The sequence below is a fragment of the Pleurodeles waltl genome, chromosome 9 (assembly GCF_031143425.1).
Source record: "Pleurodeles waltl isolate 20211129_DDA chromosome 9, aPleWal1.hap1.20221129, whole genome shotgun sequence".
Lineage (NCBI taxonomy): Eukaryota > Metazoa > Chordata > Amphibia > Caudata > Salamandridae > Pleurodeles > Pleurodeles waltl.
Window position 1 is genome coordinate 1,095,600,535 of NC_090448.1, and position 21,979 is coordinate 1,095,622,513.

Sequence of the window (21,979 nt, forward strand, 5' to 3'; positions counted from 1 at the left end):
ACAAATCCAACAACCCAACAACCCACACCTAATGTATAACATAAAACATATTGCTACACAATTTACATAATTAGTAATCAGTTAAATAATTATTAATAAAGTAATAACTAATTATTAATTAAATATTACCCAATTAGCTTCCCACCCTATAGCCCTACAAACCCAGAAACCTGCACCTAATATATAACTAAAAATACAACTACACAATTTACACAATTAATACTCAATTGAATATTCAATAATAAATTAATAATTTGTTGTTAATTAATTATACTAAATTATCTTCCCACCATGTACCCCTACAAACCTCACAGCCTGCTAAGACACTATAAATTGCTATTAACATATATATAAAAAAATATAAATCATGTAAAATATCAATCTATATTTAAAAATAACTTCAGCAATTATATGAGCAACATTTAACATGTGAAATGAATATATGAACCTAATCACATACAGACAATTTAAAAAAGTATATTTTTCACAACTATATTATTAAAATCAATATTAAGAACACAGATATTCTTGAAAATGACATTACTTACATAAAACAATTGATATTCTTGTCAACCATATTCCTGCATCACAATATTTTTGTATAACAATATTTTTTTCTGATATTTCTGTATCTTGATATTTAAAACTTGGAATTCTGTCCAAACACCTTTCAGTAGAGTCCTCTTTTTGCTTCTATCTCAAATGGAGCTCATGTTTTAAGTCTCATTATGGTCATTTCTTTTGATTTTGTGTTATAGAAATGAATGGCCTACAATGAATGCTCCATTGTCATTCAACTAATGTACTGAATACACTGGTGCTTTTAATATAGATGGACTTTTGTTTCTTAAATGTGTATGTTTACACATTGGGCCCCATTCTGAGTTTGGCGGATGGAAATCTCCATACTCCAAACTCCAGACAGGGTGACCGCCACGTACGGGGCGACCTCCCTGCTGGAGCTATTATGGGTTTCCTGCTAGGTCGGCAGGCAGAAAACTAAGTTTGCACCTGCCGGCCTAGCCAGAAACAAGCTACAGCATAGTCTCTGGCCTGTAATTGAGCCGGCAGCAATGCTGTCACCTGCAGGGTACACCACAACCCTTGCAATGTTCACTGTCTGCAAAGCAGACAGTGAACACTGCGACAGTGCTGACTGGGTGGGTGCGGGGGCTCTGCACTGCCCATGACAAGTGCATGGGCAGTGCAGAGGCCTCCCTGGGACCCCCTGTACCCCTTCTCTGCCAGCCTTTTCATGGCGGTTGTTAGAAATAGGGTTTCTAGTTGGCAGAGGTATACACCCTTGTCCAAGTAGGGGCCACAATCCTAGTCAGGGTAAGTCATACACAATCCAAATTATCCCGTGCCCACCCTCTGGTAGCTTGGCACTGAGCAGTAAGGTTTAACTTTAGAAGGCAATGTGTAAAATATTTGTGCAATAAGTCATACAGTAACACAGTGAAAACTCCACAAAAATACACCACAAAGGATTAGAAAAATAGTTCATATTTATCAGAATAAAATAAGGTAAAATCGATAACGATTCAATAAGCACAAGTTGAAATATCACTTTAAAAAGAGTTTTAAATCTTAGAAATCAACAGTTGTCTCTTGTTTACATTATGTTCCTAGTTTGCGTCAAAAATGACAGACAGGGAGACCGCAGAGGAGGAGATGCCTGGAAAAATATGGTGTGCGTCAGCAAAGTTGTATCTTTCCACACTGCAAGGGGCCTGTGTAATTTTTCGGCATGCAGTCTTGGTTCCTCACTGCGATGTAGTGATCTTTTTGATGCCCAGTGACGATGCAGGAAAATCCTGGGCACACTGGAAGAAGTCAGAGGCATTGTATAGATCCAAGAGGGCGATGTGTAGAATTTTCTGTTGCACGGTAGGCACTGCATCGATTTTCCACTTGGGGAGTCAACTGCATCGTTCCATTTCAGCTGTGCCTCAATAAGGTAGGGCAGTGCATCAAATTTTCTGTCGCATGGCAGGCGCTGCATTGAATTTCCACTCTGGAAGACGGGCTGCGTCGTTCAGGTTAACTGTGCGATGATTTCTCAGTCTCAAGGCATGCTGTGCATAGTTTGGGCAGGCTGTGCAGTGATTTTCAGCACACAAGGAGTTTCCTGAAGAGATAAAGGTGGTCATTACAACCCTGGCGGATGGTGTTAAAGCAGCGGTAAGACCGCCAACAGGCCGGCGGTAAACATTTTGCAATTACGACTGTGGCGGAAATCGCCAACAAAGACAGCCATTTTAACACTCCGACCGCCAAGGCGGTACAAACAAACAGCGCAGCGGTCACCGCCAACAGACAGGCGGAGGACAATGTACCGCCCACACTATTATGACAGGCCAATCCGCCACCTTTTCTGGGGCGGATACACCGCAGATAAAAACATGGCGGAAAAAGGAATTTAGAAGGGAAAACGCTCACCTCATCACACGCCACGAGGAAGGAGGACACCATAGACTCCAAATCCTCCCTGCGATGGTCTTCTTGCTCCTGTACCAGGAGCACCAATGCCGGCGACGAAGACCACGTTGAGTACTGCACCTACGACACAGGGGAGGGAAAAAATAGGGACACACACACGCAACACCCCCACCCCCACCCACTACAACACACACACTAATACATATCTATACATTATAGTTAAAACCCCCCGGAAGAATGCAAAGACAAAAGGAAATGAGTGGAACCATTGTAATATATCAAAATTCAGTAAGCAAAAATAAACATATGTACACTATTAACAAAATATACACCAAGATTAGCAGTCCAGGTATTGCACCATTCATAGTCCGTGGAACTCTGGGCCCACACTGCATGGGCGAGGCCCACACACGATACCAGATCAAAACCAAGAGAACACTGCAGGGGCATCAGATAGAAATACAACAGGCACCTCATGGGGAAGGGAAGGGGGGGCACCTCAGCCGGATGAGTGCACGACGCCAGATCCATGAGGGGGCTCCATGCCTATTGATGTATCCTTGGGAGTGCAAAACCACAGTCTCTCAAGTCTCTACAGTGGGTGGTTTGCCCACTGCTTTATCCTGGGGAGTGCAAAGCCACAGTCTCTCAAGTCTCTACAGTGGGTGGGTTTCCCACTGCTGCATCCTGGGGAGTGCAAAGCCACAGTCTCTCAAGTCTATACAATGGGTGGGTTGCCCACTGTTCAATCCTGGGGAGTGCAACGCCACAGTCTCTCAAGTCTCTACAGTGGGTGGGTTGCCCACTGTTCAATCCTGGGGAGTGCAAAGCCACAGTCTCTCAAGTCTATACAGTGGGTGGGTTGCCCACTGTTGCATCCTGGGGAGTGCAAAGCCACAGTCTCTCAAGTTGATAACAGTCTCCACTGGTTCTGGAGGGGGACTGGTGCCCAGAGTGCTTCATCCTGCCAAGGACTAAGGTAGTGGATGTGATAATCCACTGGTTCTGGAGAGGGACTGGTGCCCAGAGTGCTTCATCCTGCCAAGGACTGAGGTAGTGGATGCATGTCTCCACTGGTTCTGGAGGACGACTGGTGCCCAGGGTGCATCACTCTCCCCGTGACGGTCCCAGTTGCGTCAGTGCCCCTGCCGCTCATGGGCTAGCGGTGCTTGAGTTGGCGGTCCTTGCCCTGTTCAGCGGTGCTTGAGATGGTGGTCCTTGCCCTGTTTAGCGGTGCTTGCCCTGTTCAGCGGTGCTTGAGTTGGCGGTCCTTGCACTGTTCAGCGGTGCTTGAGTTGGCGGTCCTTTCCCTGTTCAGCGGTGCTTGAGTTGGTGGTCCTTGCCCTGCTTAGCGGTGCTTGCCCTGTTCAGCGGTGCTTGAGTTGGCGGTCCTTGCACTGTTCAGTGGTTCTTGAGTTGGCGGTCCTTTCCCTGTTCAGCGGTGCTTGCCCTGTTCAGCGGTGCTCAAGTTGGCGGTCCTTGCCCTGTTCAGCGGTGCTTGAGTTGGCGGTCCTCGCCCTGTTCATCGGTGCTTGCCCTGTTCAGCGGTGCTTGAGTTGGTGGTCCTTGCCTTGTTCAGCGGTGCTTGCCCTGTTCAGCGGAGCTTGAGTTGGCGGTCCTTGCCCTGTTCAGCGGTGCTTGCCCTGTACAGCGGTGCTTGCCCTGTTCAGCGGTGCTTGAGTTGGCGGTCCTTGCCCTGTTCAGCTGTGCTTGCCCTGTGCAGCGGTCCTTGCCCTGTGCAGCGGTGCTTGAGTTGGCGGTCCTACATTGGCCAGCTGGGTTGGGGTTGGCGGTCCTTCATTGGTCAGCTGAGCTGTGGCTGGCGGGCCCTCCTGGGCAGCACCGACGATGGGGCTGGCAGGGCCCTCCTGGGCAGCAATGACGATGGGGCTGGCAGGGCCCTCCTGGGCAGCAGCGACAATGGGGCTGGCGGGGCCTTCCTGGGCAGCAGCAACGATGGGGCTGGCGGGGCCGTCCTGGGCAGCAGCGACGATGGGGCTGGCAGGGCCCTCCTGGGCTGCGGGGAAGATGGGGCTGGCGGGGCCCTCCTGGGCAGCAGGGATCATGGCGGTCTTCTCCGCCGTGCTGCTCCTCCCAGCCTTGCCGGGTTTCTTGTGGCCCTTCCCTTCCTTGGGAGGAGTCACAGCTGAGTCCACACTCCCACCGGGACCCCTGGGAGCGGCTTGGGTGGCTGGAGTCTTCCCCCTCTCCCGCCGGGCACTGGCTGGCCTGGTGGCCTGTGCACTCCACATACCTGTGACAACAGGCAGCACTGGTCCCGGAGATGTTGTGGCTGAGGTGCTAGTTCGGGACCTATGAGTTGGAAGGGGGGTGGGAAATAGGTTAAGGGTGGACATGAAAAGTTGTTTGGACACACTGGGATGGGTAGCTGGAGGGGGTTTGGGAGTGGAGGAAGAGGTGGTAGTTGTAGGAGGTGTACGTTTTGTGGCTTTGGGTGCAGGTGCATGCGCTGGAGGCTGTTGTGAGGTGGATGGCTGTTGGGTGGGTGTGTGCCTACGTTTGTGTACCTTGGGAGGGGGCGTCACAGACACACTGGGAGAGAACACAGGGGACGTGTGAATGGTAGTGGGGGTTGTGACTGCACGTGAGCGGGGTGTGCTGGTGGGTGTGCTGGTGCGGGACGTAGTGGCTGTAGAAGTAGTGCATGCAGGTGTGAGTGTAGACGAGACTGGGAGGGAGGAGGGAGGAGGGAGACGACGAGGAGGGGGCAGAGTGGAGGCAGTGGATGTTGGTGTGCTGTATGTGTGTGATGCTTGCGTGAGTGCCTGGGGGATGTGTGGTGCTTATGTTTGCCTGAGCTTAATTTGTGTGGTGAGGTGTGTGCAGGCTGGTCTGATGGTGTGCTTGGGATAGGCAGAGGTACAGGGGATTGGGTCTGGGTGGAGGAAGTTGGAGGGGAGAGGCTAGACACAGGGACAATGGCTGCCTTCAGTGCTGAGGCCAGAGTTTGAAAGGATTGGTGAAGGGCCGCCTGACCAAAACGAATGTCCTCCAGGAATGCATTAGTTTGTTGCAGCTGCCTTTCTATACCCTGGATGGCATTCAAAATGGTAGACTGCCCAACAGTGAGTGACCTGAGGAGGTCAATGGCCTCCTCACTGAGGGCAGCAGGGGTGACGGGGCGCGGGCTGAGGTGCCTGGGGAGAAGGTGATGACCACGCCTGCTGGGTGAGCGGGCACGGGGCGAAGGCTGAGGGGCTGCTGGGAGGGCGGTGCTGGTGGGGGGGTGGCGGCTGTACCTGTAGAAGTGGGGGGCACAGATGTTGCTGCCACCACAAGGGAGCTCTCATCGGAGGACGAGTCTGTGCTGCTGGTTTCAGCTCCTGTCCCCGCCGTGGTGCTCCCCTCGCCGTCCGTCCCACTGGTGTATTCTGAGTCCGTAGTGTGGCCCTACATGGCCATGTGGGATGCAGCTCCCTCGTGCTCCGGTGCCACTGCTCCTCCGCCTGATGATGCTAATGCACACAAGAACAGGGAGACCACAAAAAATGGGGGGGGGAGACAGAAGAAAGACATGTTGAGTGCATGGATTACCGCTACCATTGGCGGACAAGACAGACACAGAAGCCCCCTGCACTACTTCGCGCTGTTGGGCTCTACAGTTTAATTCCTGGGAAATGGCCTACAAGGCTATGGACGACATATGCACACACAGATGACACAGGAGCATGAATAGCTGTACTTGGCATGCTACAGAGGTGGGGTGGGGGGCCACAGGGCCATGCCTTACAGAGGGGCCTAGGCTACAGAACTTGCCCTGGCCTAGGGAAACCCACAGCCCTCCTCCCCCACCCAGACACCTCCACTGCGCGCAAAGTCAGCTGAATGAGAGTGTACTCACCCCCTTGTGTCTGCTGTGATGCCCTCAAGCGCCCATCCAACTCAGGGTAGGCCACCACCAGGATCCTGAACATCAGGAGGGTCATGGTTCTACGGGCACCCCTCCCACTTTGGGAGGCCATCCCCAGCTGAGCCTCTGCCGTCTTCTTGCTCCAGCGCCGAATGTCCTTCCATCTTTTTCAGCAGTGGGTGCTCCGTCTGTGGTGGACCCCCAGGGTCTGGACATCCTTGGCGATGGCACGCCAAATATCCTTCTTCTGGTGGGGCTGACCTACATGAAATGTACAGGGGGGGAAGAGAAGTCATTACTAACTGCGCCGACAAAGTGAGTGGCCCCCATCCCTAACTTTGCCATGTGGCACATGCACCCACCGTCTTTCATGCATGCAGCACTCTGCCCCCTTCCTTCTTACAAACAGCCCTCTCCACACAGGCATAGCCCATACAACATGCTCCCAGTGTACTTACCTGTTGGTCTGGAGGACCGTAGAGTAGGGTGTACTGGGGGAGGACCCCATCGACGAGCTTCTCCAACTCCTCCGCAGTGAAGGCAGGGGCCCTTTAACCAGACGCACAAGCCATTGTCTCTTCCAGACCGAGGTCACAGCAGCACTTGCAGTGTAGGTCCTCTCCTGTCGAAGATCAGGTATCGAGTGATTCAACAGATAGAAAATGGCAGTCATGTCCGCGGCGGTCACGTCCGCGGCGGTGCGTACCATCACCGCCGGCGTACATCGTCATTGCTCCTGGGACCCATAGGGTCCAATGTTAACCAATGCAGAATTGTGCTGCGGTCTCCGACCGCCTACTGCAACGGTGTACAACGCCAGCGCAGTTACCTCACATCCCATTGTCCCACTTTAGAGGTCAGGCAGCCGCCATTTCAGGGGCCCACATGGCCTAATTACTAACTGCGTCACACATACCTAGGCCTAGTCTCAACACACATACAGGCCACATTTTGGGTATGAATGGTGTTCTGTGTAGACTGTGGGTACATACCTCTGAGTTGTTTGACTCTGTGGTCGCTGTTGTTCTTCATAGGCACCGTCCGCTGAGACATGTGAGGAGATGGCAGAATCCTCCGGTGTACCGACCGCTGGTGGACCTATCGACAATGGAGGAAAGAAATTTGATTATCACCTACAGGTTTGACCGTGCCACAGTCCAGGAACTGTGTACTAAGTTGGAGCCAGACCTGATGTCAGCAATCCCTCAGGCGGAGGATTTGCCAACAGTGAAAGGTGACTTCTATGCCCTGGGACATATCCCCAACATCATAGGCACCATTGATGGGACACATGTGGCTTTGGTACCCCCCGCAGGAGTGAACAGGTGTACAGAAACCGGAAGAGTTATCATTCCATGAATGTACAGATGGTATGTTTGGCAGACCAGTACATCTCCCATGTGAATGCCAAGTTCCCTGGCTCAGTGCATGAAGCCTACATCCTGCAGAGTAGCAGCATCCCTTATGTGATGGGTCAACTCCAGAGGCACCGTGTGTGGCTATTAGGTGACTCTGGTTACCCCAACCTGTCATGGCTACTGACCCCAGTGAGGAATCCCAGGACTAGGGCTGAGGAACGCTACAATGAGGCACATGGTCAAACTAGGAGGGTGATCGAGCGGACCTTCCGGCTCCTGAAGGCCAGGTTCAGGTGTCTGCATATGACAGGTGGATCCCTATTCTACTCACCAAAGAAGGTGTGCCAGATCATCGTGGCCTGCTGTATGCTTCACAACTTGGCTTTGCGACGCCAGGTGCCTTTTCTGCAGGAGGATGGTCCAGATGGCGGTGTTGTGGCAGCTGTGGATCCTGTGGACAGTGATGAGGATGAAGCAGAGGAAGAAGATAAGCAGAACAGGGACTCAGTCATCCAGCAATATTTCCAGTGAAACACAGGTGAGAATACATTCCTGCCTACTACATGTACTTTAACACTTCTACCTCTATCCTGTCTGTCGATTTCTCCCAGTGTATGGTCACTGAGTTGTCACTTTCCCTTACGGTTTCACAGGTGTGGGTCCCAACGTGTGTCATCTGCTTAGATTCCTCATGGACTAGAGCTGTGTGACATAGGTATGTTGACATTGCTATTTCATGAACATTTTGTCACTGTAATTGCAAATACACTATTTCGAAATCACAGACAGACTCCAGATCTTTTGGTGCTTTAGGTGTGTTTATTTCAATACAAAATATTGGAGGGGGAAGTTAAATGGTGAGGGTGATGGCGGAGGAGTGCTCATGGCAGAGTCCAGTCTATTAGTCTCACAGGTGCATTGCCCATATGGGCATAGGAAGTGGAGCTGGGGCAGTTTCAATATGGACAGGGTGACAAAGTGGGACAGTGGGATGACAATCAGGGTGGTCTCATTTCTTGGCGGGGGTCTTGGCATCGTGCTCTGCCTTGTTTCTGGATCTCAGGGACCGTTTGCGGGGTGGTTCTCCGTCTGCAGGGGCTGGGGTGCTGGTGTGGTGGTCCTGTGGCAGTGCCTCCTGTCCACTAGCGCTGGCGGAGGTGGTGGGTAGTTCATCGTCCATGCTAGTGTCAGGGGCCCCTTGTAGTGCCACAGTGTCCATTCTGGTGTTGAGTACTTCCTTCAGCACCCCTACGATGGTGCCCAGGGTGGAGCTAAGGGTTCTGAGTTCCTCCCTGAACACCAAATACTGTTCCTCCTGCATGCGCTGGGTCTCCTGAAACTTGGCCAGTACGTTGCCATCGTCTCCTGGGAGTGGTGGTAGGCTCCCATGATGGAGGAGAGGGCCTCGTGGAGAGTGGGTTCCCTTGGCCTGTGCGCCCCCTGTTGCACAGGAGCCCTCCCAGTTCCCCTGTGTTCCTGGGCCTCCGTCCCCTGGACAACGTGCCCACTGCCACTGCCCCCAGGTCCCTGTTGTTGTTGGGGTGGTGGGTTATCCTGGGTTCCCTGTAGTGGTGGACACACAGCTGATTGACGTGTCCTGGGGACGGAGGTATGGGCCCGCTGGGTGGGTGCTGTGCTGGTGTTTCCAGAGGGGGGAAGGTCTGTGGTGGCCTGTGCATGTGTGAGGGGAACCGACTGTCCTGAGGCCCACAATGGTCCAGGCTGGTCATCTAGATCCAGGTGGACAGAGCTGCTGTCATCACTGTGGGCCTCTTCTGTGGGTGTAGTGGACATGTCTGGACCCTCCTGTCTGGTGACGTTGGGTAGTGGTCCTGCAGGGGTGGAAAGACATGATTATTGCATCTGTGTGTGTCATGGTGTGCAATGGGTGGGTGACCGTGTACCCCAGTGCTGGCATTCCTGGGTGTGAGCTTGTGTGATGATGGTTTAGGGGGTTGTATGGGTATGTGCAGTGGACATGCTTTAGTGATGGGTGTCCATGCGTTGTTGTTGCATGCAGGGCTTGGTGTTGGTATGTGTGGTTTGTGATAGCGTTACATTTGTGAGGAGTTGGATTGATAGGGGTGGGGGCGAGGGTGGGGGTATGTGATAGCATGCAGGTAGGGTGGGGGATGTAATAGTTAAGATGTGTCTTACCAGAGTCCATTCCTCCACCGACTCCTGCGAGGCCCTCAGGATGCAGAATCGCCAAGACCTGCTCCTCCCATGTTGTTAGTTGTGGGGGAGGAGGTGGGGTTCCCCCGCCAGTCCGCTGAACCGCCAGGTGGTGTCTTGAGACCACGGAACGCACCTTCCCCCGTAGGTCGTTCCAACTCTTCCTGATGTCCTCCAGATTTCTTGGGTGTTGTCCCACCGCATTGACCCTGTCAACTATTCTTCGCCATAGCTCCATCTTCCTTGCTATTGAGGTGTGCTGCACCTGTGATCCAAACAGCTGTGGCTCTACTCTGACGATTTCCTCCACCATGACCCTGACCTCCTCCTCCGAGAACCTGGGGTGTATTTGCCGTGCCATGGGGTGGTGTGGGTGATGTGTGGGGTGGTGTGTGTGGTGATAAGTGTGGTGATATATAGTGGTGTGTTGTGTGAGATGCATGAAAGTTGTGTGGTGATGGTGTTGTGTGCCTGTGGATGCTAGTTTGTTGGTGGTGTTGTCTCTCTCTGGCCTTCTCTCTGTAATTGTGGTTGTAGAGGTTTGTCGGTGATGTGGGTGTGTGTTTTATATTGTATTGGGTGTGTGGGAGTGGTGTGTGTATGTGTATCAGGTGTGTGTATTTCAAATTGTCCAATGTAGTTGTGTTTTGTAAGAGTGTGTGTATTTTGAGCGCAGCGGTGTGTACCGCCAATGGAATACCGCGGTTGAAAGACCGCTGCGTGGATTCGTGTGTCGTGATAGTGTGGGCGTATTTCTGTTGGCGGGACGGTGTCGGTTTTGTTTTCGACAGTTTATCCATAACCTTTGGTGTGGCGGACTTGTGTGGGTGTCTGACTTTTGTCAGATTCCGAGATGTGGGTCATAATAGCTGTGGCGGAATTCCGCTGCCTCGGTGGTGTGTTGGCGGTCTTCTGCACGGCGGTAAGCGGCTTTTACCGCCAATGTTGTAATGACCCCCAAAGTCTTTTTGGACCTGAGAGCTCAGAAAACAGGAGGCAGGCCGTTGGAGAGCACTTCTCAGCAAAGTCAGAGGTCAGCAGGGCAGCAGGGCAACAGCATGGCAGCAGTCCTTCTCAGCAAAGCAGTAATGATGAGTCCTTTGGGCAGCCAGGCAGTTCCCCGTTGACGGGTTGCAGGTTCAGGTCCAGAAATGTCTGAGTTGGGGGGGTCAGAGACCCAGTGTATATACCCAAACATGCCTTTGAAGTGGGGGAGACTTCAAAGAGTGGATTTGAAGTGCACAAGTTCCCCTTTCAGTACAGTTCTGTCTGCCAGCGTCCCAGTAGGGCGTTTGGCAGTCCCTTGTGTGAAGGCAGGCCACTAGCCTTTGAAATGTAAGTGTCAAGCCCTCCATCCTTCCAGCCCAGGAAGACCCATTCAGTATGCAGATGAGTGCAGGTGTGACAGAGTGTCCTGTGTTTGTGGTTATGTGGGTGAAATGCACAAGTAAGCTGTCAACCAGCCCAGCCCAGACATTGATTGGAGACAGGCTGTAAGGCACAGATTATTTTTAAGTGCAGAGAAATGCTCATTTTCTAAAAGTGGCATTTCTACAATAGTAATATAAAAGCTAACCTCACCAATAAGCAGAATTTTCTATTACCATTCTGGCCATACTAAATATGACCTGGTTACCCCTGTCTGATCGGAATCTACTACTCAAACAGTTTATGAGGGTAGTCCTAATACTATCCAATGAAAGGAGCAGGCCTCACAGTAGTGGAAAATGAACCAAGGAGTTTTCTACTACCCGGACATATAAAACACACATGTACATGTCCTGCCTTTTACCTACATAGCACCCTGTCCTATGGGTTACCTAGGGCCTACCTTAGGGGTGAGTTATATGCAGAAAAAGGGGAGTTAAAGGCTTGGCAAGTACTTTTAAATGCCAATTAGAAGCGGCAGTGCAACTGCACACATAGGCCTTGCAATGGCAAGCCTGAGACATGTTAAGGGGCGACTTAAGTGAGTGGCACAATCAGTGCTGCAGGCCCACTAGTAGCATTTAATTTGCAGGCCCTGAGCACATGTAGTGCACTTTAGTAAGGACTTACAAGTAAATCAAATATGACATTTGGGAATGAACCAATGTTACAATGATTAAGGGAGAGAGCATATGCACTTTAGCACTGGTTAGCTTTGGTAAAGTGCGTAGAGTCCTAAAATCAGCAAAACAGTGTCAGAAAGGTGGAGGGAGGTGAGGAAAACTTTGGAGGATGACATCCCTAAGGCTGTCAGGTATAACAGCAGTGCTACCATCATGAAACCGCTGGCAGAGAAGTGGGTTCGTAATCCCCAATGCTTGCAGCTCTGCCCTGGCTGATTAGGACCACCACCATCCTCCAGACCGCCGGGATCTGAGATCCTGGTGGAGCTGGCGGCCCGCCAGGGTTGAAATGTGGCAGTCTGTGGACCTCCACACTCGTAATAAGGACAATTGTCTGCAAGTCTTGTAAATTAAACCCAAACCTATTAGATTGGCCAATACTTGTTTAGACCATCCAGGAAATCAGGTGCTTGTGTCCCTGCTTCTGCTGACCCATTGGAGGATGTTTTACCATAATTACATGTTCTCAACAGCTGTTGGAGAGTTTTTTTTTCTCCTCATTTATCATCACAATCTAACTCAAAAGGAAGGGACAAAACAGAGAGACTCCCTTCCACTCTTAACTACTCTCCAGCGAGAGGATCCTGTCGTGAGTTAGAGCTGAATTTATGATTGTTAGCTGCTTTGCGACCACAGCGAGAGTTAGTGAGCAGTAAAATCATAGGACAAATCCGCACCAACTATCAAATACCCGTTACCTCTTATTCAGTTCTGTCCAGCCAACCTCTCAAAGGAGCCGAGAATTTATGTGCCCTCGATCCTGTCTTAATATCCAGAATTAAATTGTCGAGAAGTGCCTTCCTCCATTCCTGAATTGTCAGGGGAGAAAGGCTTAGCCATTTCTTACAGATTTCGCATCTGGCCAGCAAAATCATATAAAAGAGTAACTTCACAGAGTCCCTCTTAAGTGACAGCAGGTTCTGATTTTGTAATAATCCAAAAATCACTAGAGAGGGGCTTACCTGACAAGCCATAGCCTGACAAGCCATAGACTGTTGGAGAGTTTTTTGCCAAAAGTCCATTCATGGTTGTCCTGTCATGTAAGGGAAGCCAGGTCAGCATTTGAGGATTTTCAGTAGCAAACCCAAAGACGATTTTTTCTGCAGAAAAATATCTTTGTCTATGATGCACCTGGGATTTTGTCAATGGTTGTTCATAAGAGCAGCCTACTATTTATCTTGGTTTGTTGTATACATTATAACAGGGAATACAGCAGGGTATTTATTTTGGGTTTCTTTTCTTAATGCCGGATTCAATGTGCAGGTCTTTAATCAACATGTTTGCTCTCCACACTTCCTGCTACAATGAGATAGATAAACCCATTGTTTTGCTAGTTGAATATCTGTGTACTGATTAGAACCACCTCTTGTCTGGTTGGTGGAAAATTGACTTTGGAGGCATTACTAGCTATCAGACCTGAAGTGCTAGGGTCTAATTAAGAGAAGGCATGGAAATGGAATATCTGCCAAAGAATCTGGTGTTTTATCAACACAGCATTTAAAAATACCAGAAGATGGAGACTGGGTGGCAAATCCCCTCTCAGTTATGCCAACTATTCTGATAACTGACAGTGATGATGTCACTGAAAGTGGGGGGGGACCACCCAGTTGATTTAGCGGACCTGTGCACCCCATGTTTGGTGTCATGAAGCCACTGCAGGAAGATTACACGTAGGATGCCAGGGGCATAATAAATGTCAATGCTGGATATATAACAGTATAGTTGGTGTAGGTTTACAGCACCTACATTTTATCTATCGTATACAGTCAGAAGAGGCTGGAGGTTCAAAATTGGCCACAATTACCAAGAGGCAGAAACATGGCTGGTTTGACAAGGTTACTAGTCCTCTTTGGGCCACTGATATCCTGGTGTCTCTTTTCGCACTAGTGTAGTTGATGTGCTCCTAACAGGTTGACCATCAAGGTTTAAAAGTTTTCTATTTGATGTGTATGTTCAATCATTTTACTGCAGTCAGAAGTCTGGGGAAACACTTTGAGATTAACAGATTTCAGCCCAATACATTTTCCACCTGCAATTTCATATATCAGGGATATAGGATGGGATGAATGGAAATATTCTGAATTAAAGGAAGTCTTTCTGTGCTACTTTGCACATGTTTTCCCTTGGTGTTTTACCAGAGATTTGACAGCTTTCAGCAGCTGACATTTTCAGGTGAATCACCACATATTGTCATCATGATGGGGTTGATGGCTATCATGAACATCATCATAGGATTACGAAGGCCAACTGTAATGAGGCCAGGAATGACTAAGGGGGTCATTACAACATTGGCGGTAAAAGCCGCTTACCGCTGTGCAGAAGACCGCCAACACACCACCATGGCCGCGGAATTCCGCCACAGCTATTATGACCCACAGCTCGGAATCCGCTAAAATTCAGACACCGACACAAGTCCGCCACACCAAAGGTCAGTGATAAACTGGTGAAAACAAATCCTCCACTGTCACGCCAACAGAAATACGCCCACACTATCACGACCCACGAATCCACGTGGCGGTCTTTCAACCGCGGTATTTCATTGGCGGTACACACCGCCGCGCTCAAAATACACACACATATACAAAACACAGCCACATTGGACAAATCGAAATACACACACCTGATACACATACACACCCCACTCCCCTACACCCAATACAATATAAAACACACACCCACATCACCCACAAACCCCTACAACCAGAATTACCACGAGAAGGCCAGAGGGAGACACCACAAACAATTACCAAGCATCCACAGGCACACAATACCATCACCCACAGAACTTCCACGCACCTCACTACACACACCACTAAATATCACCACACTTATCACTACACACACCACCCCACATATCACCCACACCACCCCATGGTACGGCAAAGACACCCAAGGATCTCTGAGGAGGCGCTCAGGGTCATGGTGGAGGAAATCGTCAGAGTAGAGCCACAGCTATTCGGATCACAGGTGCAGCACACCTCAATAGCAAGGAAGATGGAGCTATGGCGCAGGATAGTGGACAGGGTCAACGCAGTGAGACAGCACCCAAGAAATAGGGATGACATCAGGAAGAGGTGGAACGACCTACGGGGGAAGGTGTGTTCCGTGGTCTCAAGACACCACCTTGCGGTTCAGCGGACTGGCAGCGGACCCCCACCTCCTCCCCCACAACTAACAACATGGGAAGAGCAAGTCTTGGCGATTCTGTCCTGAGGGCCTCGCAGCAGTAGATGGAGGAATGGACTCTGGTAAGTCAAGTCTTTACTATTACATCCCCCACCCTACTTGCATGCTATCACATACCCCCACCCTCAACCCCTTCACTCCACTCCTCACAAATGTCCCAACATCACAAACCACACATCCTAACACCAAGCCCTGCATGCAACAACAAAGCATGGACACCCAAAACCAAAGCATGGCCACTGCACATACCCATACACCCCCCTAAACCACCATCACACAAGGACCCACACAGGAAAGCAAGCACTGGGGTACACGGTCACCGACCTATTGCACACCATAGCAAACACAGATGTAATAAACATCCTTTTATACCCCTGTAGGACCCCTACCCAACGTCACCGGACAGGAGGGTCCACACATGTCCACACCACCAACAGAAGAGGCCCACAGTGATGACAGCAGCTCTGTCCAACTGGATCTAGACCAGCCCAGCCCATCGGGGACCTCGGGACAGTTGGTTCCCCTCACACAGTCACAGGCCACCACAGAGCTTCCCCCCTCTGGAAACACCAGCACAGCACCTACCCAGCGGGCCCACACCTCTGTCCCCAGGACACGTCAAGCAGCAGTGTGTTCACCACTACAGGGAACCCAGGCTAACCCACCACCACAAGAACAACAGGGACCTGGGGGCAGTGGTAGTGGGCACACGGTTCAGGGGACAGAGGCCCAGGGAAGTAGGGGAACGGGGAGTGCTGCTGTACGACAGGGGGAGGACAGCCCAAGGGAACCCACTCTCCACGAGGCCCTCTCCAACATCATGGGAGACTACCACCACTCCCAGGAGACGATGGCAATGGTACTGGCCAAGTTTCAGGAGACCCAGCGCCTGCAGGAGGAACAGTATTTGGGCTTCAGAGAGGAACTCAGATCCATCAATTCCATCCTGGGCACCATCGTAGGGGTGCTGAAGGAAGTACTCAACACCAGGAGGGACACTGTGGCACAACAAGGGGCCCCTGACACTAGCCTGGATGATGAACTACCCACCACCTCTGCCGGCGCTAGTGGACAGGACACCCCACCACAGGACCACCACACCAGCACCCCACCCCCTGCAGAGGGAGAACCACCCCGCAAATGGTCCCTGAGGTCCAGGACAAAGACAGAGAATGATGCCAAGACCCCCCCCAAGAAATGAGACCACCGTGAATGTCATCCTTCTGTCCCACTTTGTCACCCTGTCCATCCTCAAACTACCCCAGCTCCACTTCCTATGCCCATTTGGGCAATGCACCTGTGAGACTAATAGACTGGACTCTGCAATGGACATTCCTCCACCATCACCCCTCACCATTTTACAACCCCTTCCAATATTGAGCACTTAAATAAACACCCTTGAACCCACAAAACAATCTGGAGTCAGTCTGTGATTTCGAAATAATGTATTAGCAATTACAGCGTCAAAATGCTCTTTCAAATGTAATGTCAACATACCTATGTCACACAGCTCTAGTCCATGAGGAAACAAAGCAGATGTCACACAGTGGGACCCACATCTGTGAAATTGAAAGGGAAAGTGACAACTCAGTGACCATACACTGGGTGAAAACGACAGACAGTAGAGAGGTAGTAGTGTTAAAGTACATGTATTAGGCAGGTTTGTATTCTTACCTGTGTCTCACTGGAAATAGTGCAGGATCACCGAGTTCCTGTTGTCAATGTCCTCTTCTTCTGCTTCCTCGTCTTCACTGTCCACAGGCTCCACAGCTACAACAATACCACCATCTGGACCATCCTCCTGCAGAAAAGGCACCTGTGGTCGCAAAGCTAAGTTGTGAAGCGTACAGCAGGCCACAATGATCTGGCACACCTTCTTTGGTGAGTAGGATAGGGAGCCACCTGTCATATTTAGGCACCTGAACCTGGCCTTCAGGAGGCCGAAGGTCCACTCTATTATCCACGGAGTTCACCCATGGGCCTCATTGTAGCGTTCCTCTGCCCTTGTCCTGGGATTCCTCACTGGGGTCAGTAGCCATGACAGGTTGGGGTAGCCAGAGTCACCTGCAAATGGCGAGGGACAACTGTTAGACACACGCTAACCTGTAGGGATATCCCCAGGCACCAAGTCACACTGCATTGGCTCCATGTCCTCACCTAATAGCCACACCCGGTGCCTCTGGAGTTGACCCATCACATAAGGGATGCTGCGATTCCGCAGGATGTAAGCGTCATGCACTGAGCCAGGGAATTTGGCATTCACATGGGAGATGTACTGATCTGCCAAACACACCATCTGCACATTCATGGAATGATAACTCTTCCGGTTTCTGTACACCTGTTCACTCCTGCGGGGGGTACCAAAGCCACATGTGTCCCATCAATGGCGCCTATGATGTTGGGGATATGTCCCAGGGCATAGAAGTCACCTTTCACTGTAGGCAAATCCTCCACCTGAGGGAACACGATGTAGCTCCACATGTGTCTCAGCAGGGCAGACAACACTCTGGACAACACGTTGGAAAACATAGGCTGGGACATCCCTGATGCTATGGCCACTGTTGTTTGAAATGACCCACTTGCAAGGAAATAGAGTACTGACAGCACCTGCACTTGAGGGGGGATTCCTGTGGGATGGCAGATAGCTGACATCAGGTCTGCCTCCAACTGGGCACACAGTTCCTGGATTGTGGCATGATCAAGCCTGCTGGTGATGATCACATGTATTTCCTCCATTGTTGACAGGTCAACCAGCGGTCTGTACACCAGAGAATTTTTTAGCATCCATCTCTTCAAGAACTGACAGCGCTGGTTTCCCACCAAAACCAGATTAGAAAGAAAAGGCAGATATGCAGACCTGATCTTTTGTCATCCATCTCCAGAGGAAGTGACAACATTGCATAAGTAACATTCACAACTACTGGAAGTGATATCACTCCATGCTGTCTACCCACTTCAAACAACTCCTCGGGTCATCCCACCAACTGAGCATCTCTAGAGACGGGTGGACTCTGGCAAGGACATTGCCATTTGAGACCTGTTATACTCAATAAGGTCCTTTAGCCAAAATCTCTGCTCCTCTGCATATGATCATGTGCCTTACCCAGATCCCCAACCTGCCTTTCCCCACAATCATGCCCTGATTAAAGCACACAAATACTCAGATACCATCCTCACAACACATAGACCCAACTTCATATGGATCCCACCAACCACCACACACCCACAGACTACCAAACATTTCAGTTCATGCTTGTAAATGAATGATCTCCGGTACACTATGATCATGACTTTGCAGACCTCAATCTTGATGCACTCTTCATCACTGAAGCATGGTTAACCCCCACGTTCTACACATACTAGCCATCCTTGTTCCCACAATTTACAGCATTCATTGTTTGGATCACATACATTGGAAGGCTGAAGGCCTCACTGTCAGAAGTCTTCCTGCTCCTGAACGCTAGGCAAGCTATTCACAAGCCATTTCCCACTCTCTGCTACTGGGTCCACCACCTTTCATCTCATCTTTATGCTTCCAGGGCAAAACAAGAATTTCCATGATGAATTCTTATATCTCCTATCATTTCATCCACCGAACATGCCCACATGACCCGTCTGGGTGACTTCAACCTCTCAGACAACGGAAGCTTGACATAACAAGAGACATCCTCCTCACCTCATTGACACATTCAGTGTGGTACAGTACATCCACCAACCAAAATACTCCAAAGCCACTTCATCAACCTCAATTTCTCAATATCAACAGTATTCCAATGCAAACCACCGATAGCTTTAGACTTGACTGAAAATCTTGCCAACCGTGTCTCCATTTTCAGAGTCCAAACAGCAAACTGAAGTCAACACAAAAATTGCAATTCCAAAACCATGTTCAATGTCAGCATCAGTTTAATGACTTGAACACTTTTCAAAAAAAGCATGTGAACACCCATGTTCCAAATGACACATACAGATGCACACCAAAACCTTCTGCACATTGAACCCCTAAGACCTCACCTAGAAGAAATATGACATTAACAATCAGGAAAAGGGGAGAAAACTAAATTCCCCATGACCTTGGGCTGATCTCTGGTCCCTCCATGCAACATCAGCCAAAGAAGGAACTACACCAATACCATACATGAAGCAGGGCTGCCACTAGAATCAGAATGGTTTTTGATACAAACAAACACTGCATCAAGTTCCTGCCTACCCTTCGATTCAACTCTCTGATACTTTTTTACATGTTGCTTTATAAGTAAGACCCTGGAGACTTTCATTGGCTCTCAGGCAAGCAAAGGTTTTGACCAACTTACTAGCTTGTGTGGGAGAAACAGACCCACTCATCTGCAACACCTTGCCTGGGAAAAAGACATTTTGGGCAAGGATCAAATAATGCTAGAGATAGCTAGGAACAGATTTTATTTGGTGTGAGTAACTGGAACACCTTTGCCAAAAGGATGCCCATACACCCAATGCACGAGAAGCCTTCACAATAATTTGAAAATACTTTGGGCCTCATTAAAAGTTACACAGTCACACAGGACCGCCAAACTCATGTGGAGGACACCTCCACCATGACAGTGGTGCCCCTCCCTGCCCTATTACAATGTTCCTGCCAGTCTGACTGGCAGTAATATTGCAATAGAGCCTTCCTGCCAGGCAGACCAGCAGGAACAGTGCTACAAGACAGCACTCGGCTCCCTTAGAGGAGAAGAGTGCTATCTCATAGCACAGAGGGGGCCGAACAGCACCCTCAGACTGCACACTGTCTGTGACTCACAGAACACCCTCACTGCCAGCCTTTCCATGCTGGTCAGACTGCCATGGAAAGGCCGGCATTAAGGAGAGTTGTAATCAGCCAGGTGACCCTGCCTGAGTACCACTCCAACCGTCGTCATGCTGCCTTGTGGAGACGGCGGTCCCCAGGTAGGTTCGCCCGCCAGAGTTGAAATTGGGCAGAGGGATGGGGCCCTTTGTTTATATGCTAATGCCTTCTTTTAGAGCAGTGTATGTAAAAATCTTATTTCAGAACTATGCGTTATGATAGCACAATCAAGGCAATACTTGTAAATAACATGAAAATCAGCAACATTGTAGAGTGTCATGTCTGCCAAATCCTCAGTCTGCCCACAGCATTTGGAGTTGGCGGACCATCAGCTTTCCATCAGTAGAGCTCCTGTTGGCTCCATCTTTGAAATGCTTCCAACCATAGCCCAACTTAGTAGGTGCTGTCAGAAGAATAACATTCCACCACCCACCCTATGAGGGTGGAGGTTTGGTGTCCTTTTTCTTTCTGTCCATCACTACCAGGTAAAAGGTAGCAGTGAGGGCCAGAAAAAAAATGAACCCACATCCTGGGAAAAAACTCCCTGTGTGTGTGAGCGTCATTAGTTAATTGTTTGTCAGTAGCAATCTTTTGGCACACTGTCACATAGAGGCTTCTTCTACAATGCTTGATGAAAGTCTGTCTCCAAGCCACTCAAGCATTGACTTTATTTTATATATTTACAACATTATTTTAAGAAAACTAAAGTAGGGTGTGAACAAAAGCATGTGTATTTTCTGGCACATTTACTGAAAGCTACTACATTTTCTTCTAAATAACATACTGCATGATTATATGGCATATGAACTATTAATAAATGTTCAACATTTACCGAAAACATTGTTCTATTGTGAATTCACATACTTGAAATAACAATTATAAAATATATGTATATAATAATGAGGGGCCTAAAAGTAAAAATAAGGGAAGGCATACAACAGCTCCATGGACAAGTACATTGCCATGAACCTCTTGTTCATTGCAGAAATACAAAGGATCCAACTGCACATCAACACCACCAAGCTTACTTCTTATTTCATACACACACCATCTAATAGCATTAACACAATGATCATTCCTCAAAGACCTATCTCTTGCAGATTTCCTACATATACACAACTTCCATCAAACCACTTCCTTTGAAGATGGGGTCCCAGCCTGATCATTTATTAAAGAATCCGGAGAATCTCTCACATCAAATCACCATTCTCAAACCTTCCTCACTCAAAGCATTTTTCATGATGGGGCAAATCTTTTCATACATATTCTCTTAAAAAACAAAGGTTACAAGGATGTTACAGATAGGTTCAGATTGTATACACACAAAACAATAAAAATTCAGCAGTCATAGTTACAGTTATTTCAAGTAACTATAACTCGTGGCCTAAGGTAACTATAACTCGCACTGCCCCCCCCCCCATCCCCTGTGCCTGGTGCAGGATTCCCCCCCACCCAGGATTTCAGACTTCGACATCTGTTCTGAGCAGAGTGCAGCAGACCAGCGGCCCTGCCAAGACTCACACCCTCATTACGAGCCTCCCATGGGAATTAGACCATGCCCAACTGTGGGGGTCCAACCACCACATCATGAGTTAGGCAGGTGGATCCAGTCTTGGTTGTAGTCAGGAATGGCGGTACTGAACTCAGCACCGCCTAGGTAAATAAAACCTTCTTCTCCACCAGCCTTTTCATGGAAAGGCTGTCAGAGAACAAGTGCTGGAGACCACAGGGGCCCCCTGACCAGCACCATCACAATGCGCACTGTCTGCTTTGCATACAGTGTGCATTCCGAGGGTGCTGATCAGCCCCCTCTGTACTATGGGATACCTCTCGGCTCCTTTAAGGGAGCCGAGTGCTATCTCGTAGCACTGTTCTGCCTTTCTCCACTGGTTCTGGAGGGGGCTTGGTGCCCAGAGTGCTTCATCCTGCCCGTGGTGGCCTCAGTAGCATTGTAATCATTGGCGCTCACTGTCTTGCGGTGGTGCTGGCGGTCTTGCCCTGGGAAGTGGTG